Source organism: Neolamprologus brichardi, chromosome 20 (genome assembly GCF_056152115.1).
Source record: "Neolamprologus brichardi isolate AB-2024 chromosome 20, ASM5615211v1, whole genome shotgun sequence".
Lineage (NCBI taxonomy): Eukaryota > Metazoa > Chordata > Actinopteri > Cichliformes > Cichlidae > Neolamprologus > Neolamprologus brichardi.
Window position 1 is genome coordinate 15,751,185 of NC_142123.1, and position 22,884 is coordinate 15,774,068.

The window sequence follows — 22,884 nt, forward strand, 5'->3', positions numbered from 1 at the left end:
AAGTTTATCTCGTGGACAAACTCTCCTTTCCAGGATCCTGGCATAAACCATAAACACCACTAGGGTTCAGTCCGGCAAAAAGTTACTGCAAAACATGTCCACTCATCCACCGGCAAGAAACTCACGGTACTGCCAGCAAGCCGAGGAGATTAAGTTTTCTTTTTTTTTTAGAAGAGACAGGGATTTTTTTACTTGCTGCAATACAGTATTGACAATGAATATGACGTTTTTCTGATATTTAAACACGTTGATTTGATTAAAGAGTGAAAGGTCCTCTCAAATAAATGGAAAAAATCTCTCTTTAATCTAAAGTTGGTGTAAAAGTTTTAAGTTACACTGGTAATACGCATCAGTGTACCTCGATTGGACATTGTGTGGCTGTCTGGCAATCATTTATTGGCCCTTGGTGTTTATGTTTCATTTAAACATCTTTTTGACCACTATTAAGAGAAAATGTATCATTGAAATTCGATTTAATTAATTTAATTAAGTCTTTGTAATAACATGAAAACATCATAACTAACCAAGCAGATTTTACCCAGTAAACAATGTCTGTGGACATCTGGTGCTTGTGAAACTATTCAATTCAATTCAATTTTATTTATATAGCGCCAAATCACAACAAAAGTCGCCTCAAGGCGCTTCATAGATACAGAGAAAAACCCAACAATCATATGACCCCCTATGAGCAAGCACTTTGGCGACAGTGGGAAGGAAAAACTCCCTTTTAACAGGAAGAAACCTCCGGCAGAACCAGAAAAACTCAATGCATCATGGGAATCCCCGGCAGCCTACGTCTATTGCAACATAACTAAGGGAGGATTCAGGGTCACCTGGTCCAGCCCTAACTATATGCTTTAGCAAAAAGGAAAGTTTTAAGCCTAATCTTAAAAGTAGAGATAGTGTCTGTCTCCCGAATCCAAACTGGGAGCTGGTTCCACAGAAGAGGGGCCTGAAAACTGAAGGCTCTCCCTCCCATTCTACTTTTAAATACTCTAGGAACAACAAGTAGGCCTGCAGTGCGAGCGCGAAGTGCTCTAATAGGGTGATATGGTACTACAAGGTCATTAAGATAAGATGGGGCCTGATTATTTAAGACCTTGTATGTGAGGAGCAGGATTTTGAATTCAATTCTGGATTTAACAGGAAGCCAATGAAGGGAAGCCAAAACAGGAGAAATATGCTCTCTCTTTCTAGTCCCCGTCAGTACTCTTGCTGCAGCATTTTGGATTAGCTGAAGGCTTTTCAGTGAGTTTTTTGGACATCCTGATAATAATGAATTGCAGTAGTCCAGCCTGGAAGTAATAAATGCATGAACTAGTTTTTCAGCGTCACTCTGAGACAGGATATTTCTAATTTTAGAGATGTTGCGCAAATGGAAGAACGCAGTCTTACATATTTGTTTAATATGTGCGTTGAAGGACATATCCTGGTCAAAAATGACTCCAAGGTTCCTCACAGTGTTACTGGAGGCCAAGGTAATGCCATCCAGAGTAAGAATCTGGTTAGATACCATATTTCTAAGCTTTTCAGCACCGAGTACAATAACCTCAGTTTTATCTGAATTAAGAAGCAGAAAGTTAGCGGCCATCCAGGTCTTTATGTCTTTAAGACATTCCTGCAGTTTAACTAATTGGTGTGTGTTATCTGGCTTCATGGACAGATAGAGCTGGGTGTCATCAGCATAGCAGTGAAAATGTATGCTATGTCTTCTAATGATGCTGCCTAAGGGAAGCATGTATAATGTAAACAGAATTGGTCCTAGCACTGAACCCTGTGGAACTAGCAAGGCTGCACTGTATCCATCTTTTTCTACACAGCAAGTACACAACGCAGAAATAACAGGAAGTGGGAAACAAGTAGATTGTAATGATGCATCATTGTTTTCCTCAGTTTAGTCTAAATAAACCGCTCTGCATAGAGGCCATGCAAATCTACTATGCCCATCTCCAAGTGGCTCTTCATTGAGCATTCCCAAGTTTAGTACACAAAACCTAATATGGTTAATTGCCACAAGTAGGAAAACAAGAAAAATAGATTCAAGGCCATGTTTAGTACATTTCTTTCGAACACAGTGAGAGGAGAATTCATAGATCACAAACACCCAAATACAAATACAGTGTGTGAATGTTTGGTTTATTTGTTTTCTAATGAAGCACAAATTTAATCTGATAAGTGATTTGGTGTGCTGTACATCCATATCTTTTAAACCAGACACCAGCATCAGCAATAAAGGAAAGGAGTTACGACAGAGAGAAGACAGAAGCACTCCAGAGGAGCGGGTGTCAGTGTCTCTCTTTAAGGGGGGAGCTGATGGCAGTATGAGTGGTAACATTCAGAAGGGTGAGGTGTGGCTCAGCAAGGGAGGGGAAGAAGGAAGATGGTAAGGAGGAGTAGAAAAACACTTAGATAGATTAAACACGTAGGGATGAGTGAGGACTTTATTTTTATGTGCATGTGTCTGCAAATGTGCTAGCTTGTGTGTAAGTGTGTGAGGTGTGTGTGGTGCATGGTAGAGACACACTTTTGGATCCATTTCAGGTCCTGCCCAGCAATCCTTTATGGATTAGTGGTGGGTCGGCCCTTTTTTTTTTTATCACCTATAGAATCTATCATTAATGGACATCTAGAGGACTTCATAGGTATTCAATGAGGAAGACATCACTCCACTGTCAGCACTAACATTGTTTGCCTGAGTGGCACTCAGTGTTGTGGAACCAGGAAATAGTGTTAAACCCTTTCATTGGGACGAAGAGTGATACTGGGCCTGGGTTATTCCATTCATCATAAACTGACATCAGCAGGTAAATAGGCTGATATTACCTGGCAGAGTGGACTTAAAAGGAGTCCATGTGCGTGTAAATCACTGGAGACATCACTGGAGGTTTAACATATGAAACTGCCCGGTTGGACAGCAGAATTTACATTCACATCACATGTAGGAGCTATAAGACTGACTGTGTAGAGGTTTAGAAAAGTACAAGTTTACCCTGAATGACTGCAAGGTTGTGAGATCTGGGTCCATAACTCCCTTGTCCAATTGATCCTTCTACATGCAACTGCAGGAATTTGTCCACCTTTCCGGTGGCTACAGATATGGAAGAGGGGCTCCAGGACTTCAATTTTGGACATGGTGGCAGGAGTGCTTTCACACGGGAGTCTAATCTAACACAATTCTTCCATAATTTCCTATACCAAGCTAGATGAACAGGGTCCCCTGGCTGCAGGGCAACTTGGGTTCAACATAGAAATCTAAACCGTCACTATTAATGACCATGTCTAAATACATTGAGCTGGTGGCATGTACAGATATACAGCCTGGCTAGATATCTGTTAATGAGCAGCTGAATGAGTATAACTAGTAAAGTGGCCCTTGACTGTATTGTAATATGGGGTAATATTTGGTTTAATTCCTTAAGGTCAGTTTATCTCACCTCTCTTGTGTTCCTTCTATACTGTTTAGTCTCAGTCTCTGTGTTTGTGGTTTCTTTGTTCTCTCCCTTCCTGTATAGTTTAGCAACTCTTTTGCTCTGTATTTAGTTCTACTTCATTTGTCCCATTTTTCCCTGATTATTTCAACTGTGTTCCTAGCTGTTTCCTATTCCCCACATTATTCCTTAATGTATTTAATGTATTTAGTTGCCATTTACCGTGATGTCTGTTTACCCCCCTGTTGTTCTTTCTTGTGTGTTCTTGGATGTGGTCTTGTGTGAGTTTGGATTCAGTTTATCTAAGCTGTTTCTTTGGATTTCTGAATGCTTTCTTTTTTTACCATTAAATCCGAGGTTTTTAATCAAAAATTAAATATTCAAATTCACATTTGTATGACAGAAGCAGGGATTTTTCTGTAGTGCATGTGTCACGGTCCTGGGTCGTGTGACCCAGTGTGTTGAGGTTTCTTATATTTTGATATTCATTGTTTATGTTTAAGTCTCATTTAGTTATCTAAGCTCATTTCTGTTTTGCCTAGGTTGACCTGTTATAGTTCATTGTTTATTAGATTCCCCTTGTGCCTTCACCCCCTGTGCTTAAGACTCCCTCACCCTTCATGTGTTTCATGTCTGCATGTCCTATATTTTCAAGCTGTTCTTGTCATGTCTGCGTTTCATGTTTCCTGTTTTACTCTGTTTTACTCTGTTTCCAAGTTCACTGTGTTTAGTTTCACTCCCCCTGTGGGGTCGTAATCTTCATTATAATCAACTGTTCCTCGTGTTTTTCCACTTCCCCTGATCATCTCCTGTGTGCATTTAGTCTGTGTGTTTTCATTCATTCTTCATCAGGTCCACTGTTGTTTCACACCATGTTTCATGTGTTCATGTCAGGGTTTTTCATTGTCTATTTTAGTTTAGGTTAATGTATAGTTTTGCATCGGTTTGCCTTGCCCTTTGTTTGTACCTTTTTATCAGCCTTATTAAACATCTCGCCTTTTGTTAATTCAAGTTACATTTCACGTTCCATTGTGTCTGCATTTGGGTCCATTATTCACTCTACACATAGTCTGCTTCCGCAGATTGTGACAGCATGTGGAGAAATGTACTATTAAATTAGAAGACACTGATAGGTTTCAGGTTGCATTGAAATACATATTATTCTTTATCAGGTGTTGTCACCTGACCAAAAAAGCAAAATAAGGTTTATGTTGCTGAAATTAATATCTTATCTAGAACTGAATGAATGTAAGGGTGACTAATTTCAACTTAATGGTCGAGAACTTATTAGAAAGAAAGTATATGGAAAGTATATTTCCATGGGGAAATTCCTCTCTGCATTTAACCCATTCACTCAGTGAAGCAGTGGGCAGCCATTGGGTACCCAGGGAGCAGTGTGTAGGGACGGTACCTTGCTCAGGGGTACCTCAGGGTAGCCGTTCAGTGGATTCGAACCACGAACCTTCCAATCATGGGGCCACCACTCTACCTACTGAGCTGTCCCTTAAAGTTGTGGGACTTGTGGTTTCAGAGATGGGACGAAGAAAAACCAGATGACTAGATTTCGAAGAATTTATTGCTTTTGGAGCTCAGCTGTGGAAGCTAAAGACTATTAGAAAATGCCATCAGGCTGTTTAAAATCATGGACTTGGTTCAGGTTTATCATGACACATTGTTACCTTAGAGGCACATGCACTTTGTGACAAGTCATATACTGAGGACTTTTGAGGTTTTTCAATTATTCCAACCATTTTGAAATAACAAAACTGCGACCTCTAGCCATTTAGAGTAAAGGTAAGGAGTGAGTGCCTATGGCAGCAAAATGCAGAGGAAAAGGTTTTGGGGTTTGTTTTGTGTTTTTTTTACCCTTGGCTTGCCCTAATTATACAGGGCATTGATTTTACAATGCTTCCATGGATTGATTAGAAGAGCCCTGCATCTCCCCTAAGGAAGGAGAGCTTCGTTCTCTGGTCTCGTCGTCACAGTTGTCCTCTCCACTCATCCTCTTCTCAGTTCATCTTTAATTGCAGCTATTTCTTTTCTTTTTATTGTATCCTTAAGCTTCCCATCACTTTTTAAGTTGCCTTTACATTGCTTTTATTTACAGTGGTTCTCTTTCTGTTTTCTTTTCTAGAAATTCCTTACTGCATAAATATTCCTGAAGTGAAACAATTTCTATGTAATCAGTGACCCTTCCAGGGTTAGGGTTGTTTTAACCATGTTAATGTTAAGGCCTCCGTCACACAGACAGGGTGCACCCTGTATCAGTCACCAGTAAAAAGATGCTACATATCAAAACCAGTATGCCATTAACGCTTTCCTGTTAAAAGCTTTCCCGTTTGGATTTCCCATCAGTAAAAAAAAACATAAAATAAAAATAATTAAAATTCATATTTTTGTGCTTGTTGTACAAATTACATGTTGGCAAAGATTGATTTTGTGATTATTAGAACCCAAATGCTGACTAAAGAGCAACAGAAAGCAAGGTTTGATTAAGCTGTTAAAGAAAGTTTAAAAAAGGTCCAGAAAAGGCAAGTTCAAAAAATGATGATGAAACAATTAAGAATCCAGGAGCACTCTGCAAGACAAGACTTTATATTAGAGTTTTCATAATCTGATCATGATCAAGGCTGGCCAGAGTAAATAATCAACTTTCCATGTGATACTCAATTTTGCAAGTACAAAGTCATTTGATGTAACTTACTGAATATTTGCTCTTTAGTGCCAGCATAAGCTAAACGCAAAGCTATCCACACCATCAAACACATAAAAAAAAACTGTAGATGACTATGTAGGGTAATTAGCTTCAGGAAGTTCATGCTAGCTATTCCAATATACTCTGTTTTATGATATTTATCAATTTCTCGTCTCTACACTACAGAGTGCAAGGTTAGCATTCCCCACAGAGCCAGAAAGCCACATTAATATATACCAATAAAATAAAACCAAAGTAAAACAAAAGAACAAATAGAATTACCTCTTTTATTATCTCTTTTAGTGGCGCACAATTAAAATACTTTTTCAGTCTCTAGCCTTTATTGGGCATGAAACCATGTTTAGCTGTGAGGTTTTAGAACCATATGGATTTCTGGTATCTAATAAGAAAATATCAGTTTATGTGACAGATAGTGACATTATCGCATCTGATCACTCAGTAATGGCCTGTTGTCAAACTTCAGTATTCTCCCAGACTAATTTGTTTTTCCCTACCCACTTCTACACTTGTGGTCATAACATTAAAACCAATATTTGATTGGCATCAACACTAATAGTTAATGAAAACCATGCATGATATAATTCAAAAGTTGATCTAAATGCTGAGATAAATGTTGTTTGTATTGGATTTCTGAAAAAAGAGAGAAGGAAAACAGGATGAAAGACATGCTGTGGAAGAGAAACAGAGGTTAATAACAGATATGATTCAATGCAGAGAGGTCTATTAACACATAGTGAGTGAGAAAGGTGACTGGAAAGGAAAAACTCAATGCATCATGGGAATCCCCGGCAGCCTACGTCTATTGCAGCATAACTAAGGGAGGATTCAGGGTCACCTGGTCCAGCCCTAACTATATGCTTTAGCAAAAAGGAAAGTTTTAAGCCTAGTCTTGAAAGTAGAGATAGTGTCTGTCTCCCGAATCCAAACTGGAAGCTGGTTCCACAGAAGAGGGGCCTGAAAACTGAAGGCTCTCCCTCCCATTCTACTTTTAAATACTCTAGGAACAACAAGTAGGCCTGCAGTGCGAGCGTGAAGTGCTCTAATAGGGTGATATGGTACTACAAGGTCATTAAGATAAGATGGGGCCTGATTATTTAAGACCTTGTATGTGAGGAGCAGGATTTTGAATTCAATTCTGGATTTAACAGGAAGCCAATGAAGGGAAGCCAAAACAGGAGAAATATGCTCTCTCTTTCTAGTCCCTGTCAGTAGTCTTGCTGCAGCATTTTGGATTAGCTGAAGGCTTTTCAGTGAGTTTTTAGGACATCCTGATAATAATGAATTACAGTAGTCCAGCCTGGAAGTAATAAATGCATGAACTAGTTTTTCAGCGTCACTCTGAGACAGGATATTTTTCTAACTTTAGAGATGTTGCACAAATGGAAGAAAGCAGTCTTACATATTTGTTTAATATGTGCATTGAAGGACACAATGCACAGGTTACCATGCCTCAGAACAGCATAACCTGTTGTCACCTGCTCAGTTCAGGGGATTAATTTAAATGAACTTAAATCTTTGAACAATAGTGTAAATCATTTAGGGTGAGTGTGGGTTTTTTCCAGTTTCCACCCGTGAGCAGAGTCGCGGCATTCGTGTGTTTCTCCTCAACTGCTGGCAATCGAGCTGTCAGTATAAGACCAGCGCTCACCACCAACTCTTCAGCTTAACTACCATTAGTGCCGGTTATCACTGGCCATACTCACCATTGGTCGGTACGAGACAGCTCCGTGCAAAACGCTATCTTTTTCACTGACCTGCCTGCCCTCGTGTCACAGCACCCACGTAAGACCCCACCTAGAAACAGCGCTTCCACACCCAGACCTCTTCCACCTTTCGTGCCTAAAAACCTCCACTGACACCTTGCTGTATTACCTGTTCCGAGGCCCCGTGCACATCCCCCTTGCCACTGAATTACCCTACTCTAGTTGCCCTAGTGTTTAATGCTATTCATAGTCATTTTAGTACTCTTTATTTTATTAGAGCTCCAGCTACTCACTCTCAGTTTTCAGTAGCTTTGCTGTTCACAGCTTACTGTCTGAATCGTTATTTGTTCTTGTTGTTGTACATAAAGAGTTTTTCTTTATCACGCACACCAGTGCCTCCGTGTGTGGTCTGCAAATTGAGTCCTTTGCCCAGGTCGGCCACGGCTCTGACATAGACATCCTGTAGTTTTTATATACAGAAATATTAAATATATAACAGAAAAGAGAAAAGAACAAAGGTTCTTCAATTTTGAAATGTTTCCTGACCAGTCTTATCAGCTGTGACTGATGTTATTGTGTCCAGTGATCTATTATAAAAATCATGTGGATATTGTTTGATTGACTTTGATCTATCTCCCAAGACCCATGGTATCTAAGGTAGTGTAGGACTACCCTTTTTTATTTTACCACTTTTCTGTTTCTCAAAACAATCTTGTCTATCCTTTTACTTCCCTTCCCTTTGTGCAATAAAGCGTGTTTGTCAATAGGAATGGAATTGAAAACTGGTTCTTGTAGAGAACTCGTTCCTAGTCCAGTTCCTTGGAATTGTTAGTCAGCCTGCCTATTGATTCTGCTTATCAGTTCTGCTTGCACTTGCACTACAGTCAGCTGATTTCAGTTCATTTGCTGGAGGAGGAAAATAGTGGTGCAGTCTATAGTCCAACATGTGGATATGGACATTTTATTTATATTTTATTGCAAAAAAGGAAGAGCTTGATGTTATGTGTGACCACAATGATGGTATTGTGTTCATACCTAAATGCTCATACGTATGTCTTCATGGACAGGGATTTGTGTTGGTGTGTAAGACTTTAGCCTATATGTTTATACTGTTAAATGGTAATTATGAGACATTATAGTCACATTATGAGCATATCACAGGAGAGTAATGCAACAAATCAGCACATTTTACAACATATTGCATCCAGTCAATTTGCACGAAACGAATGTCTTTGATATGCGGCTTAGTGGTGATGCATTGCAGAGCCAATGAGAACCCAGTGAGAATCAATAAGGAATCAAATTGATGAGTTAAATGGATAATGGAATCAGAATCACTAAATTCATATCAATTCCCATCATTACGTGTCAGACATCTCACCAGTGCTGAAGAGAAAACAATATATAATGAAATGCTAGATGATGATGTTTATCTTATAATGAACAGAGATACACACTCAGACTGTAAGGATCAAGTGGTAAAAATAACAGCGTAGGAATGGAGAAACGAGTATGTTTAAAAATCAATTACACAGTAAATATGACACGAGTCAGCAACAACGCCCTCGGGGGAACCCAGAAAATATGTTCCTGGCTGCATGTCAGTAAATCTGCACTCCCTACAAATGAATTACTAATTTTATGTACAGCAGTGAGAAGGGGGGAAAACAGCCCACCCAGTGTGTGGTAGTATATATACTGCTTATGCACACAAGCAAAAAACCCCAAGGGAGAGTATTACTAATTGATGGAGTAAAGGATTTTTTTTCCCTGCTGAGTGAGAGTAGGGAGGAGCAGAGCACAGACCCAGTGTTAACTCTGATCTTTGGGAATGTCAGCAGGTCGGTGAGCCAAAGGAAAACACTGCAGCAGCCGGCGCTTTGAACCATCCTCAAAGATTGACCTGAGGATGCTAAGAGACTTGGGGGAGAAGAGAGATTGATAAGGAGAAGACCAGGAATAACTGTCTAGAGACAGAAAATGGGATGATCTAGAACCAGAACCTGTTACTGGATCATAATCAAAACTGAGATAAAGAAAGAGAACAATGGTTAAAAAAATTTTTTTAAAACAGCTACATCTTATACTGTCTTTAAAGAATGATAATTATGATAATGATAATTTTGGCTAGCAAGAAACAGGTTTGAAACTAAATGTACTTGTGTAAAAAACTGAACAACTGAATTTAGACTGACTTTTAGTAAAACAAAATACAAACCAACACCACACTACTCAAATAGCTATATACTTAATTAAACAGATGACTTATATATAAGAATTAAAACCTAGCACTGTTTTAATTAAGGGAAAAACGGCAATGTGACGTCTAGTATTATGGCAACTGCAGTTATGGGGCGTTTTGAGCCAAAAATAACTATATTTGGATGGTAGTGTAGTAAAGTAGATTTTGGGGTAGGATTCGATGTGCTCGAATGCAGCACTAACATCCACGCCTTCCCAGCTGATAATTAGCAGGCTTATGAGAAACAGCTGCACTTCACTACCACACATAGGCATTTGGCAGTCCTTTCCCATCCAAGATGGCTGAGAGCATTAGGCAGCTAAGCACTGCAGATCTCCTCAGGAAAGCTGCTCATTTTAGTATTGCCCGTTAGATAGTGGTAAGTGGGACCCTTGTGTAGCACTGGTGGTGCAATACTAGTAGTGGGCATGTAAGACCTGTTAGTGCTACTTCTAGCCTTCTTTGTATGTAGTATAGGCAGTATAGTTACCTTTAACAACAATACCAGAACAAAAGGGAAATATGGGCCAGATCAGATAGGTTCTAGATTCGTAGGAGCCAAGGGTGTCTGACAACAGAGGACTTGTACACAGTAGGTGTAAAAAACAAAATTGCAATTATTAAAGTTTACCAGGTTGTGCACATTAACAAAAGTGAGGGAGGGTCAGACCAGCCAATGATTGGTTGCTCAGTGGATCTAACAAGCACACTCTGAAGGACAAAGTCTTGCCTCCACACCATTTATATATTACATATACATACATACATATTAATGAAACTTATGTTTACATGCTTTTTATCAGTATTTATCAAATGCCTTCGATGCTTGTTTCCTGCGGGGGAACACGGTGGGTCTATGTGCTGCGCTGGAATAGTAACGCTGTGCAGGGCGGCTGCTGTGTTCGCTTCGGATTACTCCTCACCCCCCACCCAATCCTGTGGCTTGTCATGTCTTTCACAATGTTGTGCTGTGGACATTTATGTGCTTTTTGTGCAGAGGAGTTTTTTTGTTTCCTGTTCTCATGCTGTCCTACCATGGAAGCACAGCATGAGTAGAGGTCTCTTTTTTTCCTCTTGTACTTTCCCATTGTAGTGTACATTTCAGTGTTTTTCTGTATCCCCATGTAATGTCTGTGTTGTGTGTGTAAGGTCCGGGGCGGCGGGGGGGGGGGTCCCCCGTGGCGAATAAAGCTTTGATTGATTGATTGATTGATATTAGATTTAATTGTATTTTTTTATCAATATTTATTCCCATTGTTAAATGAGTATTTAAATCAAAAGAGTATTAATATTTATGCTCTTAATCCCATTTTTAACACTGGGTTACACTTGTGTTTGTCTTCATGTGGCATATAGTAGGGTGAACCTTGATGACTGTTTCCCGCTTTTGTTACAGGATTGTGCCATACTGCTGCTGTCTTGTGCTGTCTTGTTTTATCCCGTTCTGTCTTGTTTGATTTTATTCTCTCTTGTTGTGGCCTGTTGTCATCTTACAAACGTTTATGGACTGGCCTCGACTGACTCCTGGTTTTATGGTCTTTTACTCTGAATTGTTTTATACATTTTAATCATGCTTTTATAAAGAACTGTAACTTAGGGTGTTTTTGTTTTATTTATCTTTTACTAATTTGTTTAACGTTTTATACTTTGCTGTTTTGTTGCTTTAGTGGAGGTGCGGCCGCTTGTTGAGGGGCTAGGCACGTGAGGTGGACACTCCCCGATGCATGAGTGTACACACTGGGCATAGGTAGATTGCACCATTTAGATTTGGTGCACCTCTCTATTAGGTGTAACTTCATATGGAGTATGAAATATTTCTGTTGTTAACTAACTCTCCAAGTGAAGATAAAGAAAAATACTTCCCTAACTGTCAAATTATTACTTTAAATAGTAGCACATGCAAAACGCATGGAAATTATTACTGTTTTATGTTTATTGATTGGGTTACAAAAACAATCAAGAATCTCAAGTCTCATATAATTCAAACCACATCCTCTTATACCCTAAAATATTGTAATGCTGCAATGTGTGTACTATCACCACATGTGTATGAGCAATACACATGTTTATTAAAATGTTTATTAAAATAAATTCTAAATATCATTAGTACCATCACTGCTTTAATAACCGTGGACCATTAATCCTCCATGAAACTATAAGATACAAAATGACACACCCACAGAAACCTCTCTCTTTAACTATCTCTTTCTCTCTCTCACACACACACACACTCACTCACTTAGTGTTTTTGCATTTTCACCAGCTCTGCATTTCCCCTCTAGTCTTCATCTGGGTCGCTGGGTTGGCTTGGCAAGGCAGCAGTATTGGGTCCGCCTTAATGAAGAGCATTGATCCTTGTTGGGTTATGAGCAGGCTTTAGTGGCTGTGTTGAGATGTTAATAAGCCTGGCCTTATTCTGGGGGAGCTTTAATTAGCCTGTTGGAAATGTGCTTACAGGCCGCACTGTCACTCTGTTGTGGCACACATTCCTTAGTGTGCACACACACTCACAGAAGAGGTCGCACACAATCTGTGCAAGGACAGCTAAACAGATTTGCTTGCACACGTATAGCAGAGTACAGTCAGTCATTTCATGGACCACTGAGATTGTGATCAAAAACAACATTCTCCATTTATTCAATTAATAGTTTCATTAGCAAATCAGGCACTGTGAATTTAGTTACTCGTGCCGCCCCCACACACACTCTAATCTTCAGCTACTGTATTTTATGTACTCTCTGTTCCTTTGTCTGCTTCTTTAGCTTTAAATGGAGAAATGACACAGATGCCCATGTTTGCTTTTGAGGTTAACTGTGCAGCTCATACACAGTTGGTGGTAGAGGTCCAAGAAGGATAATATTAAAGCTAGGAAAGGTTTAAGAAATCTTTAACAGCTTAATGAGCTTATCAGATTGACTGAGGTCTTTCTGTTAAACTAACAGTAACAGGGATTTTATTGCTGAAGCCAGTCCTTTGAAAAATAAAATAATATTCCAAAACACTTTTACAGCCTTAAGCATTAATTTGAGATGTTGACTGAAATACAATAGATTGCAGTGCTTGTAAAGGCACTCCAATCACAACTACTCTGCTACATGCTGTCGATTTTATAAAATCCACTTGTGAGCTACTTTTGTGGCTACAGCCAGGGAATCTCGCTCCATCATTTTTCGATCTGGACAATAATGCACAGAAAGGTTTTATAGACATTTATGACTCTAAATTAAATTTTAATGACTTTGGTAATCTTTGAGTCTTTACGTCTAGCACCACCAACAGCATATTATTTTGTATTTCAACACCTGTTAGATGAACCATTATAAAATGTGGTTCTGGCATTCATAATATTATTGAACAAACCATGCTTTTATAGGCAAGTTGGTCGAGCACGCCTAAATTGCATCATAGAGTAAGAAAGATGGAGAATGAGACAATAGAGAAATTATGTTGTATTCATTATAATTTGAAACTAAAAAACGAGTCTATAAATTCACTAGGAACCTGAGATCCTAGATTAACAAAGATGAGGGCCTTCTGTACAACAGCAAATCTTTTTAAGGTTAGTGAAGTGGTCCTTAAAGGCCATTTATAAAAATACTCACTCGTACAATGGCTTCATTTTTCAGATCCAGCAGCTATGCCCATCTTTTATATACCATCTATAATTCTGAGCGTTGTGGTAACTAGCTTAGTTAATCTTGTCCTTATTACTAAAAAGATGTTTCTTGAACAGGTCACACTGTTGTGTGAAACTGTTGGTTACTTTACTGTAGACAGAATAAATCAATATGTGGATAAATGATTAACTAAGAAGAGCATAGAAGGAAGAAAAATGTTTAAAAGTCTGCATTCTCAAGTTGACCTATGTAAAATCAGCTGGTCCAGACCACGTTTAACTTGGAGACATGGAAAACGTTGTGAATATTCATGTTCTTGATTCCTGATGATCAGTGATTAGTTTAAACTTTGAAATTATGTTCTGAGCTAACCAGCCAAAAGCCTCCGCTCTTCCAATACTAACTTAATGGCTAGCTACTACTGATCATCAATGCCATCATCAGCGTGCACTTACACAACAAACTATTTACTGAGAATGGGGCCTGTGGCAAAGATCTGTTAAACTTGTCGAAGGCAACCTGGGCTACAATTTTCTACTAAAATCAGTGCTTGGGAGACATGAGACTGGTTAATGGTGAGACAACTTTACCTTTATAACTGTCTCCTGTGCAAGGGAAAGAGACAGTCTGCTACAGCCTTTACTTGAATCGATTTCCTTGCACCTGCCCTCTCCCACAATGATTCACAAAAAAGACACAGAATCTGTGTGAAACTCAAATTTTCTGTCTTTTTACACCAATACTGTTGTGCTCCTCAAGAGATGATTAGGATGTCTTCAAGATACACAAACACAACATGATTAATGAAATCCCATAAAAAGTCATTGACCGCGGTCTGATATATTGCAGGGGCAGTAGACAAAACAAATATAACAAGATACTCACAATCCTCTACATGTGTCCATATGTCTGCTTGCCCAATCCTGACCAGGTGATAACTGTTGCGGAGGTCCAGTGAACATTGTGGTACAATCAAATAGTTTGAATGTCAGGAGTTGACTGTGATTTTAGCTGGAACCATGAGGCTGGGTAGGGAAGAGTTATCAGAAAACTTGCCCACCAGTATCACCACTGTCTAGGGATGGGAATCGAAAACTGCTTCTTGTTGAGAACCGGTTCCCACCGTTTCAGTTCCTTCGAATTGTTTGCCATTTTTGCAAACGATTCCCCTATCGATTCCAGTCACCTCGAATGACGTCACCACATTAGTGTCATTTACCCAGCAGGAAACATGGCGCCTACGCGGCATAAACGCTCAAAAGTTTGGTTATACTTTATGAGAAAGGATTATAACAGAGCAACTTGCGATACTTGCAAAGTAGATATTTCATCAAAGGGAGGACACACTGCAAATATGCAAAAGCATTTGTTCACAAAACACACAACCTCCATCCATCCATCAATCTTCTTCCGCTTTATCCGGGGCCAGGTTGCGGGGGCAGCAGCCTAAGCAAAGAAGCCCAGGCCTCCCTCTCCCCAGCCACCTCCTCTAGCTTATCCGGGGGAACACCAAGGCATTCCCAGGCCAGCCGAGAGATATAATCTCTCCAGCGTGTCCTGGGTCTGCCCCCGGGCCTCCTCCCGGTGGGACATGCCCGGAAAACCTCGCCCAGCAGGTGCCCAGGAGGCATCCTTCTCAGATGCCCGAACCACCTCAGCTGGCTCCTTTCGATGTGGAGAAGCAGCGGCTCTACTCTGAGCCCCTCCCGGATGGCTGAACCGCTCACCCTATCTCTAAGGGACAGGCCAGCCACCCTTCGGAGGAAGCTCATTTCCTCCGCTTGTATCGGCACTCCACCCTTTTCCGGCTGAGAACCATGGCCTCAGATTTGGAGGTGCTGATCCTCATTCCCGCTGCTTCACACTCAGCTGCGAACTGTTCCAGTGCGAGCTGGAGGCCATCAACCGATAAAGCCAACAGAACCACATCATCCGCGAAAAGCAGAGATGAGATTCTGAGGCCACAGAAGAGAAAGCCCTCCACCACTTGCCTAGAAATCCTGTCCATAAAAATTGTGAACAGAATCGGTGACAAAGGGCAGCCCTGGCGGAGCCAATCACCCACCCGGAACGAGTCTGATCGAATGGCCCGTAGCAATGGGCCAGACACCCCATACTCCTGTAGCATCTCCCACGGGACACCCCGAGGGACATGGTCGAATGCCTTCTCCAAGTCCATCTTGGACCCCCAATTTAAATCCAAAGTGGATAAGGATGAAGTCTGGGACAGGATCAGGGAAGCAGCAATTGCAGCAGACACAGAGGCAGGCGCAGATGAGGTATTTCAATATGACAGTGTCTTTCATTGTGAGAGTGAGACCTTTCATCTGTGGATTTGTGGTACTTAATTTGATTTGTTTGTTTGTCACTTTCTACTCAAGCACCTGGAGCAAGGAGACACACAAGGAGACTTGTTTGAAGATGAAGTTGAGGATGAAGAAGACTATGTAAGTTTAGTTCATTGTGATGATAATTTAAATGTCATGGATTGTTCATTTTATGCTTAATTTTTTATTATGTCTATTTAATTTCAGGCGCCACCAGTAAAGAACAAAATGGTGGCGAACAATGACAGACAATGAGCTGCAGTCATTCCAACAACGGCAGCCCGTTCTTTCCCTTGATGCCCCACACCTGGATCCTGGAATGCCTAGAACTCTACAAGATCAACAGGACACTAAGAGCTTTCATCGGGAACTCAGTGGGGATCTAGCATACAACAGTAGAGACCAACTTCAAGCCAATAGCACAAATCACCATCAAGTGCAGGATCTACCAAGGAAATGCTCTGTCCCCACTCCTGTTTTGCATGGGCCTGAACCCCCTTAGCGAGATCACTGACAAGACTAGCTACGGATACCGATTACTGGTGCAGTCATCAGCCACCTCCTCTACATGGATGACATCAAGCTGTATGCCCACAGTGAATGGGAAATCAATTCCCTGATCCACACCACAAGTATATACAGCAACGACATCAGAAAGTCATTCTGACTAGAGAAGTGTAGTCAGATGGTAACAAAGAGAGAGAAGGTAGTCAGAACCAGTATCACTCTACCAGAAGGCAACATTGCAGGTACCACAAGTGCCTGGGAATCCCACAGGCAAATGGGAACCACAAAAAGGCAGATAGGAAAGTTGCAACCACCAAGTACCTGCAAAGGGTCAGGCAAGTCCCGATGAGTCAGCTGAATGGTAAGATCAAGATCCGGGCTAACAACACGTACCCTGCCCATGATCAGGTACCCTGCTAGTGAGTGTCAGAACCACAGTCCAGGATGAGACAGCAAACATCAACGAGTACTTCAGGAAGATGGCCACGATCAACGACGTGCTCAGTGAATACCTTAGTGAATACCTCAGGCAGCAGAAACCTAAGAAATACGAGCAAAAGGAGGAACCATCATGGAAGGACAGCCCTCTGCACGATATGTACCACCAGCAGATAGATGAAGTGGCTGACATCCAGAAATCCTACCAGTGGCTGGAAAAACCTAGACTAAAAGACAGCACATAGACACTAATCATGGCAGCATAGAACAAACTCTGAGCACAAAATCCATAGAGGCAGGGGTCTACCACACTAGGGAAGACCCCAGCTGCAGGCTGTGTAAAGATGCCCCTGAGACAATCCAGCACATAACAGCAAGGTACAAGGTGCTAGCAGGCAGGACATACATGGAATGCCATAACCAAGTACCAGGCATAGTATACAGAAACATCTGTGCTGAGTATAACCCGGAAGTCCCGAGGTCAAAATGGGAGACGCCTCCTAGGGTGGTCGAGAATGACAATGCTAAAATCCTGTGGAATGTCCAGATGCAGATGGACAAACTGGTGTGTGGTGGGGCGTGGTCTGCGGTGCCGTGCGGACGCACCTGCACAGCATCCGCAATCACGCCCGTCGTGTTAAAACACGGGGACTCAGGGGTTGGTGTGGTGTTGTGGTGAGATGTAAATAAAGATGGCTCTGAATGACACTCCGTGGTCCCGCCGTGCCTTATTCTCGCCACATGGTGATCACTAACCAACTAAACATAGTAGTGGTGGACAAGCAGAGGAAGATGGCAGCCATGATAGGTGTAGCAATACCAAATGACAGCAACATCAGGAAGAAGGAACACGAGAAGCTGGAGAATTACCAAGGGCTCAAAGAAGAGCTCGAGAAGATATGGAGGGTGAAGGTAACAGTGATCCCAGTGGTAATTGGAGCACTCGGTGCAGTGACCACCAAGCTAGGCGAGTAGCTTCAGCAGATCCCAGGAACAACATCCAAGATACTTCTGTCCAGAAGAGCACGATCCTAGGAACACCAAAGATATTGCACAGGACCCTCAAGCTCCCAGGCCTCTGTTAGAGGACTTGCGTGAAGTATAAAGACTACCCAAATGGCTGAGAGAGGAATTTTATGCTGCTATAATAAGGGGTTCTTTTTGTAGTTTACCTGCGATGAGTACGAGAGCATTACTGTCCAAAAAGCTGGTTTTAGGAGTTAACAGTTGAAAACAGCAAGAAATGCCAGAGGAGCAACAACAACCCAAACAAACACTGTGGACCCACAAATTGGATTTAGAATTTTTAGCATATATCTATAGACGACATATAGACATATATCACATAGACGAGTACAGTGTGGCCAAGGCATGGCCATTCTCTTCTCCAACGACTTTCCTCTGAAGATCAGCAATAGAAATCAGTATTAGGTCAGAGTAAGTTAATTAGATGAGTATTCTATTGTATTGAGATCTGGTGACTGTGGAGGCCACACTATATGATTCACATCATTTTCACCCAGATCAGAGTAGTCAGTGAACCCTTATGTACTTTGGATCAGAGCATTGTCATTATCGAGGTAACCAGTTCCCAAGAAATAGAACTAGGGGAAATGTTTCCATGTGATCTCTCTGAACAATTTTGTATTGATTTGCTGTGACGATATAAGGGTTCAATTGGTTCAACAGCCATATTGTTATGGGTCATGTTTAAAACCATTAGAACTTGTCTCTTCTGCCCTCAGCTGAATGTCTCTATCCAGCTTATGCAGAGAGCTAAACATTAAATGGCTTCAGTAAACACTCAGGAGACCGTGTGGCATTCTTCAGAGCTTTACTGATCCTTATTTTTCTTTTTGTAAAACTGTAATAACAGAAACAGAATACAGTGTATTCACTCTCCATACAAATACACAAAGATTACATTAAATATTGTTGACTTATGTAAACAGTCACTACACAATCTCAGTATCAACACTACACCCGCGTAGCATTTCAAGAGATACAGCTAACACCACATGCTGGTATGTTTCATGCTAGCAGGCTAAACAAAGGGCTAACAGCTAGCTTGTGCTAGTAATCTAACAAACTAGCTAAACGCACAAGAAACACATTACTTTGCTGAACAAGGTACTAATAAGTGAGAACAATCAACCGTTTTGCCACACGTACAGATTATGCCTTTTCAAGAGCGGCAGATGCAGGAATTTACAGAGACACAGCCAAATGGACCTTCCCTGTCGAGCGCTGGGAGAAAAACATTGCTTGAGCTCTTACATGGCGCTACCCTGTCAACCCACTAGATGGCAGGCTTTGCCCAGACAAGATCAGGAATAAACATATTTTCTGACACGTTGCAACAGTTAATTACAGAACGAATGATTATGACCTGCCATATAACAAACTTATAAAAAACAAACCTTAGAAATAACCCGAGGGACAGAATATTGTCAGTCAATTCCATGTTGATTGATTTTGAATCTACAGGGTGGGCCATTTATATGGATACACCGTAATAAAATGGGAATGGTTGGTGATATTAAAGTCCTGTTTGTGGCACATTAGTATATGTGAGGGGGAAAACTCCTCAAGATGGGTGGTGACCATGGTGGCCATTTAGAAGTCGGCGATACAACTTTTGTTTTTTTCAATAGGAAGAGGGCCATGTGACACATCAAACTTATTGGTAATGTCACAAGAAAAACAATGGTGTGCTTGGTTTCAACGTAATTTTATGCTTTCATGAGTTATTTACAAGTTTCTGACCACTTGATATGGTCAGAAACTTGTGTGTTCAATGTGCTGCCCATTGTGTTGGATTGTCAATGCAACCCTCTTCTCCCACTCTTCACACACTGATAGCAACACCGCAGGAGAAATGCCAGCACAGGCATCCAGTATCGGTAGTTTCAGGTGCTGCATATCTCGTATCTTCACACCATAGACAATTGCCTTCAGATGACCCCAAAGATAAAAGTCTAAGGGGGTCAGATCGGGAGACCTTGGGGGCCATTCAACTGGCCCACGACGACCAATCCACTTTCCAGGAAACTGTTCATCTAGGAATGCTCGGACCTGGCACCCATAATGTGGTGGTGCACCATCTTGCTGGAAAAACTCAGAGAACGTGCCAGCTTCAGTGCATAAAGAGGGAAACACATCATCATGTAGCAATTTCAAATATCCGGTGGCCTTGAGGTTTCCATTGATGAACCACACCAAACCATCACTTTTGTTGTTCCAACAGTCTTGGAGAGATCCATCCAATCTGGGTTAATGTCAGACCAATAGCGGTGGTTTTGTTTGTTAACTTCACCATTCACATAAAAGTTTGCCTCATCACTGAACAAAATCTTCTGCGTGAACTAGGGGTCCTGTTCCAATTTTTGTTTTGCCCATTCTGCAAATTCTGTCCTCGTTGAGATGCTGCAGTAGCTGGAGCTTGTAAGGGTGCCATTTGTGAGTAGCTAATATCCGCCGAAGGGATGTTCGACTAATGCCACTCTCCAGTGACATGCGGCGAGTGTTACGCTGTGGGCTCTTGCTGAATGAAGCTAGGACAGCCACTGATGTTTCTTCATTAGTGACAGTTTTCTTGCATCCACATTTTGGCAAATCCAACACTGAACCAGTTTCACAAAACTTAGCAAGCAGTTTGCTAACTGTAGCATGGGAGATGGGTGGTCTCGTAGGGTGTCTTGCATTGAAATCTGCTGCAATGACCCGGTTACTGCGTTCACCAGATATCAACACAATTTCAATCTGCTCCTCACATGTTAACCTCTTCGACATGTCAATGGCTGTGAACAAAGAGAAACTTGTAAATAACTCATGAAAGAATAAAATTACGTTGAAACCAAGCACACCATTGTTTTTCTTGTGACATTACCAATAAGTTTGATGTGTCACATGGCCCTCTTCCTATTGAAAAAACAAAAATCGTATCCAAGATTGCCGACTTCTAAATGGCCACCATGGTCACCACCCATCTTGAGGAGTTTTCCCCCTCACATATACTAATGTGCCACAAACAGGACTTTAATATCACCAACCATTCCCATTTTATTACGGTGTATACATATAAATGGCCCACCTTGTACTTCTGTTTCCTATAACCCTTCTGATTTTTATTGCTTCTTGCTCCTTCTAAATTTTAAAAAATCTGTGTATTATTCTATAAAATTAGTGGTTTGTGCACTCCAGCTGTGCTGTGTAGACTAGTGTAGTCAATATAGAGACGGATTGCTGCATGTGGATTAGTGTGTATAAGGAAATTAAATATGTCCTATCCAATACAATTTCCATTGTTTTCTGTCTAAATGCAGATATTACTTTAGTCACAAAGACACTACAAGGCACTAGTAAGTTGAACAGTTATGTGAAGATAGCTTCTGCAATCTTTTACCACAACAATGAACTCTCTTTCAAAGTCACTTTTCCTGTTACTATTTACTGTAAGAGCTCAGAATGTTACACGATGTTTGAGACTGCGGAGTCATACTGCCACAGTAAAAACAATTTAGCATACCTCTTAAAGAGGTTTTCATTTAGGAAACAGCAACCCATGGCAATGCAGCCATCCTCTCAGCAGATAAACACCAGTATAACTCCAAGTGTTGGGTCTGTGTTTCCACAAGCCCCGCTAATTCTAGAGACTTATTCATCATGAAGAAAACAAGACAGTCGATCAATCGATTATTTGCGCAAGGGAGGCCTCGTCTGTGTCCACCACGAAAATGACCCCCAGATCTGACCTCCTCCTGCTGCCTTTATGGAGAGACAGTTCACACAAAACACGTCAGAACAAAGCCACATCCACATGGTTCTAAGACAAAGCATTCTATGTATGTATGAACTTCTGTAAGAATGTGTGTGTGTGTGTGTGTGTGTGTGTGTGTGTGTGTGTGTGTGTGTGTGTGTTATGTGAGAATGTGTGTGTGTGTGTTATGTGAGAATGTGTGTGTGTGTGTGTGTGTGTGTGTGTTAGACCTCCTGCTGACCAAAGGGTCGTAAACGCAGGAAGCTTGCATCAAAAGCACAAGGATGTGTCTGTAATAAAAGACTACAGCCCCCCCACCTAGAACCTCGAGAATCTGGGGAGGGGAGGACAGAAAGAATTCCTTTCACAGAATTAAAACAATGTACAAATGGTAAACATAAAAATGACAAACATTTAACAATTCACCCTAACACCAAGACCCTAAGAATTTTTACTGAAAACACACAAATCTGTCTGCTGACTGACTGATTTGATGTTTCAGTGCATGCATATTTACATAAACAACATGTCTGTGTGTGTTGCTGGGGGCGTGCAAATGTGTGTACTTATGTCTTTGTGCCATACCACACTAAGTGCCTGTACTCAAACACAACACTTTCTTTCAGTGTTTCCATTTTCTCCTCCTTTTATGCTTCTTAAAAAATAAATGCTAATGTAATACTCTAGGATAAGACGAGACTATTGATTCTCGGATGGCTCTCAAATGCACAAAAGCTAACTTTAGCTTTACAGGCTGCAAAACTGATGCACACATGAGAGCATCAATAATTATAACCCAATGATATAAAATGCATTTTTCTGAAAAGAAACATTCAGCATGATAGGCACTTTTACTAACTGCATATAAAGTTTTGTGCTTGTGCATCGTAAGAGATTTGAGGTTTAGTAAATTGCTGGTGCATTACTTTTACAGCAGGTTATGAGGTGTATTAACATGTGTTACATTTCGTTTACAAATTTCTTTAATAATTTCTTCCCTGCCAAGGATACTAGTATAAGTTTGCATGATTTTTTAATTTTTCCAGACTTTGTGGGTTTGAAATGTTTTGTCCATCATTTTGTGGTTGGTTTGAAATGCTCTGCTGCTGTATTACGTCTTTTGTTGTTGTTTTTGTGGTTATTTTGT

General features: G+C 40.9%; 1 pseudogene; it reads left to right on the forward strand.

Annotated features, from left to right (window-relative positions):
* The first annotated feature begins 17,019 nt into the window (after positions 1–17,019).
* On the forward strand, positions 17,020–18,083 carry LOC148096948 (uncharacterized; annotated as a pseudogene).
* Positions 18,084–22,884: the final 4,801 nt, after the last annotated feature.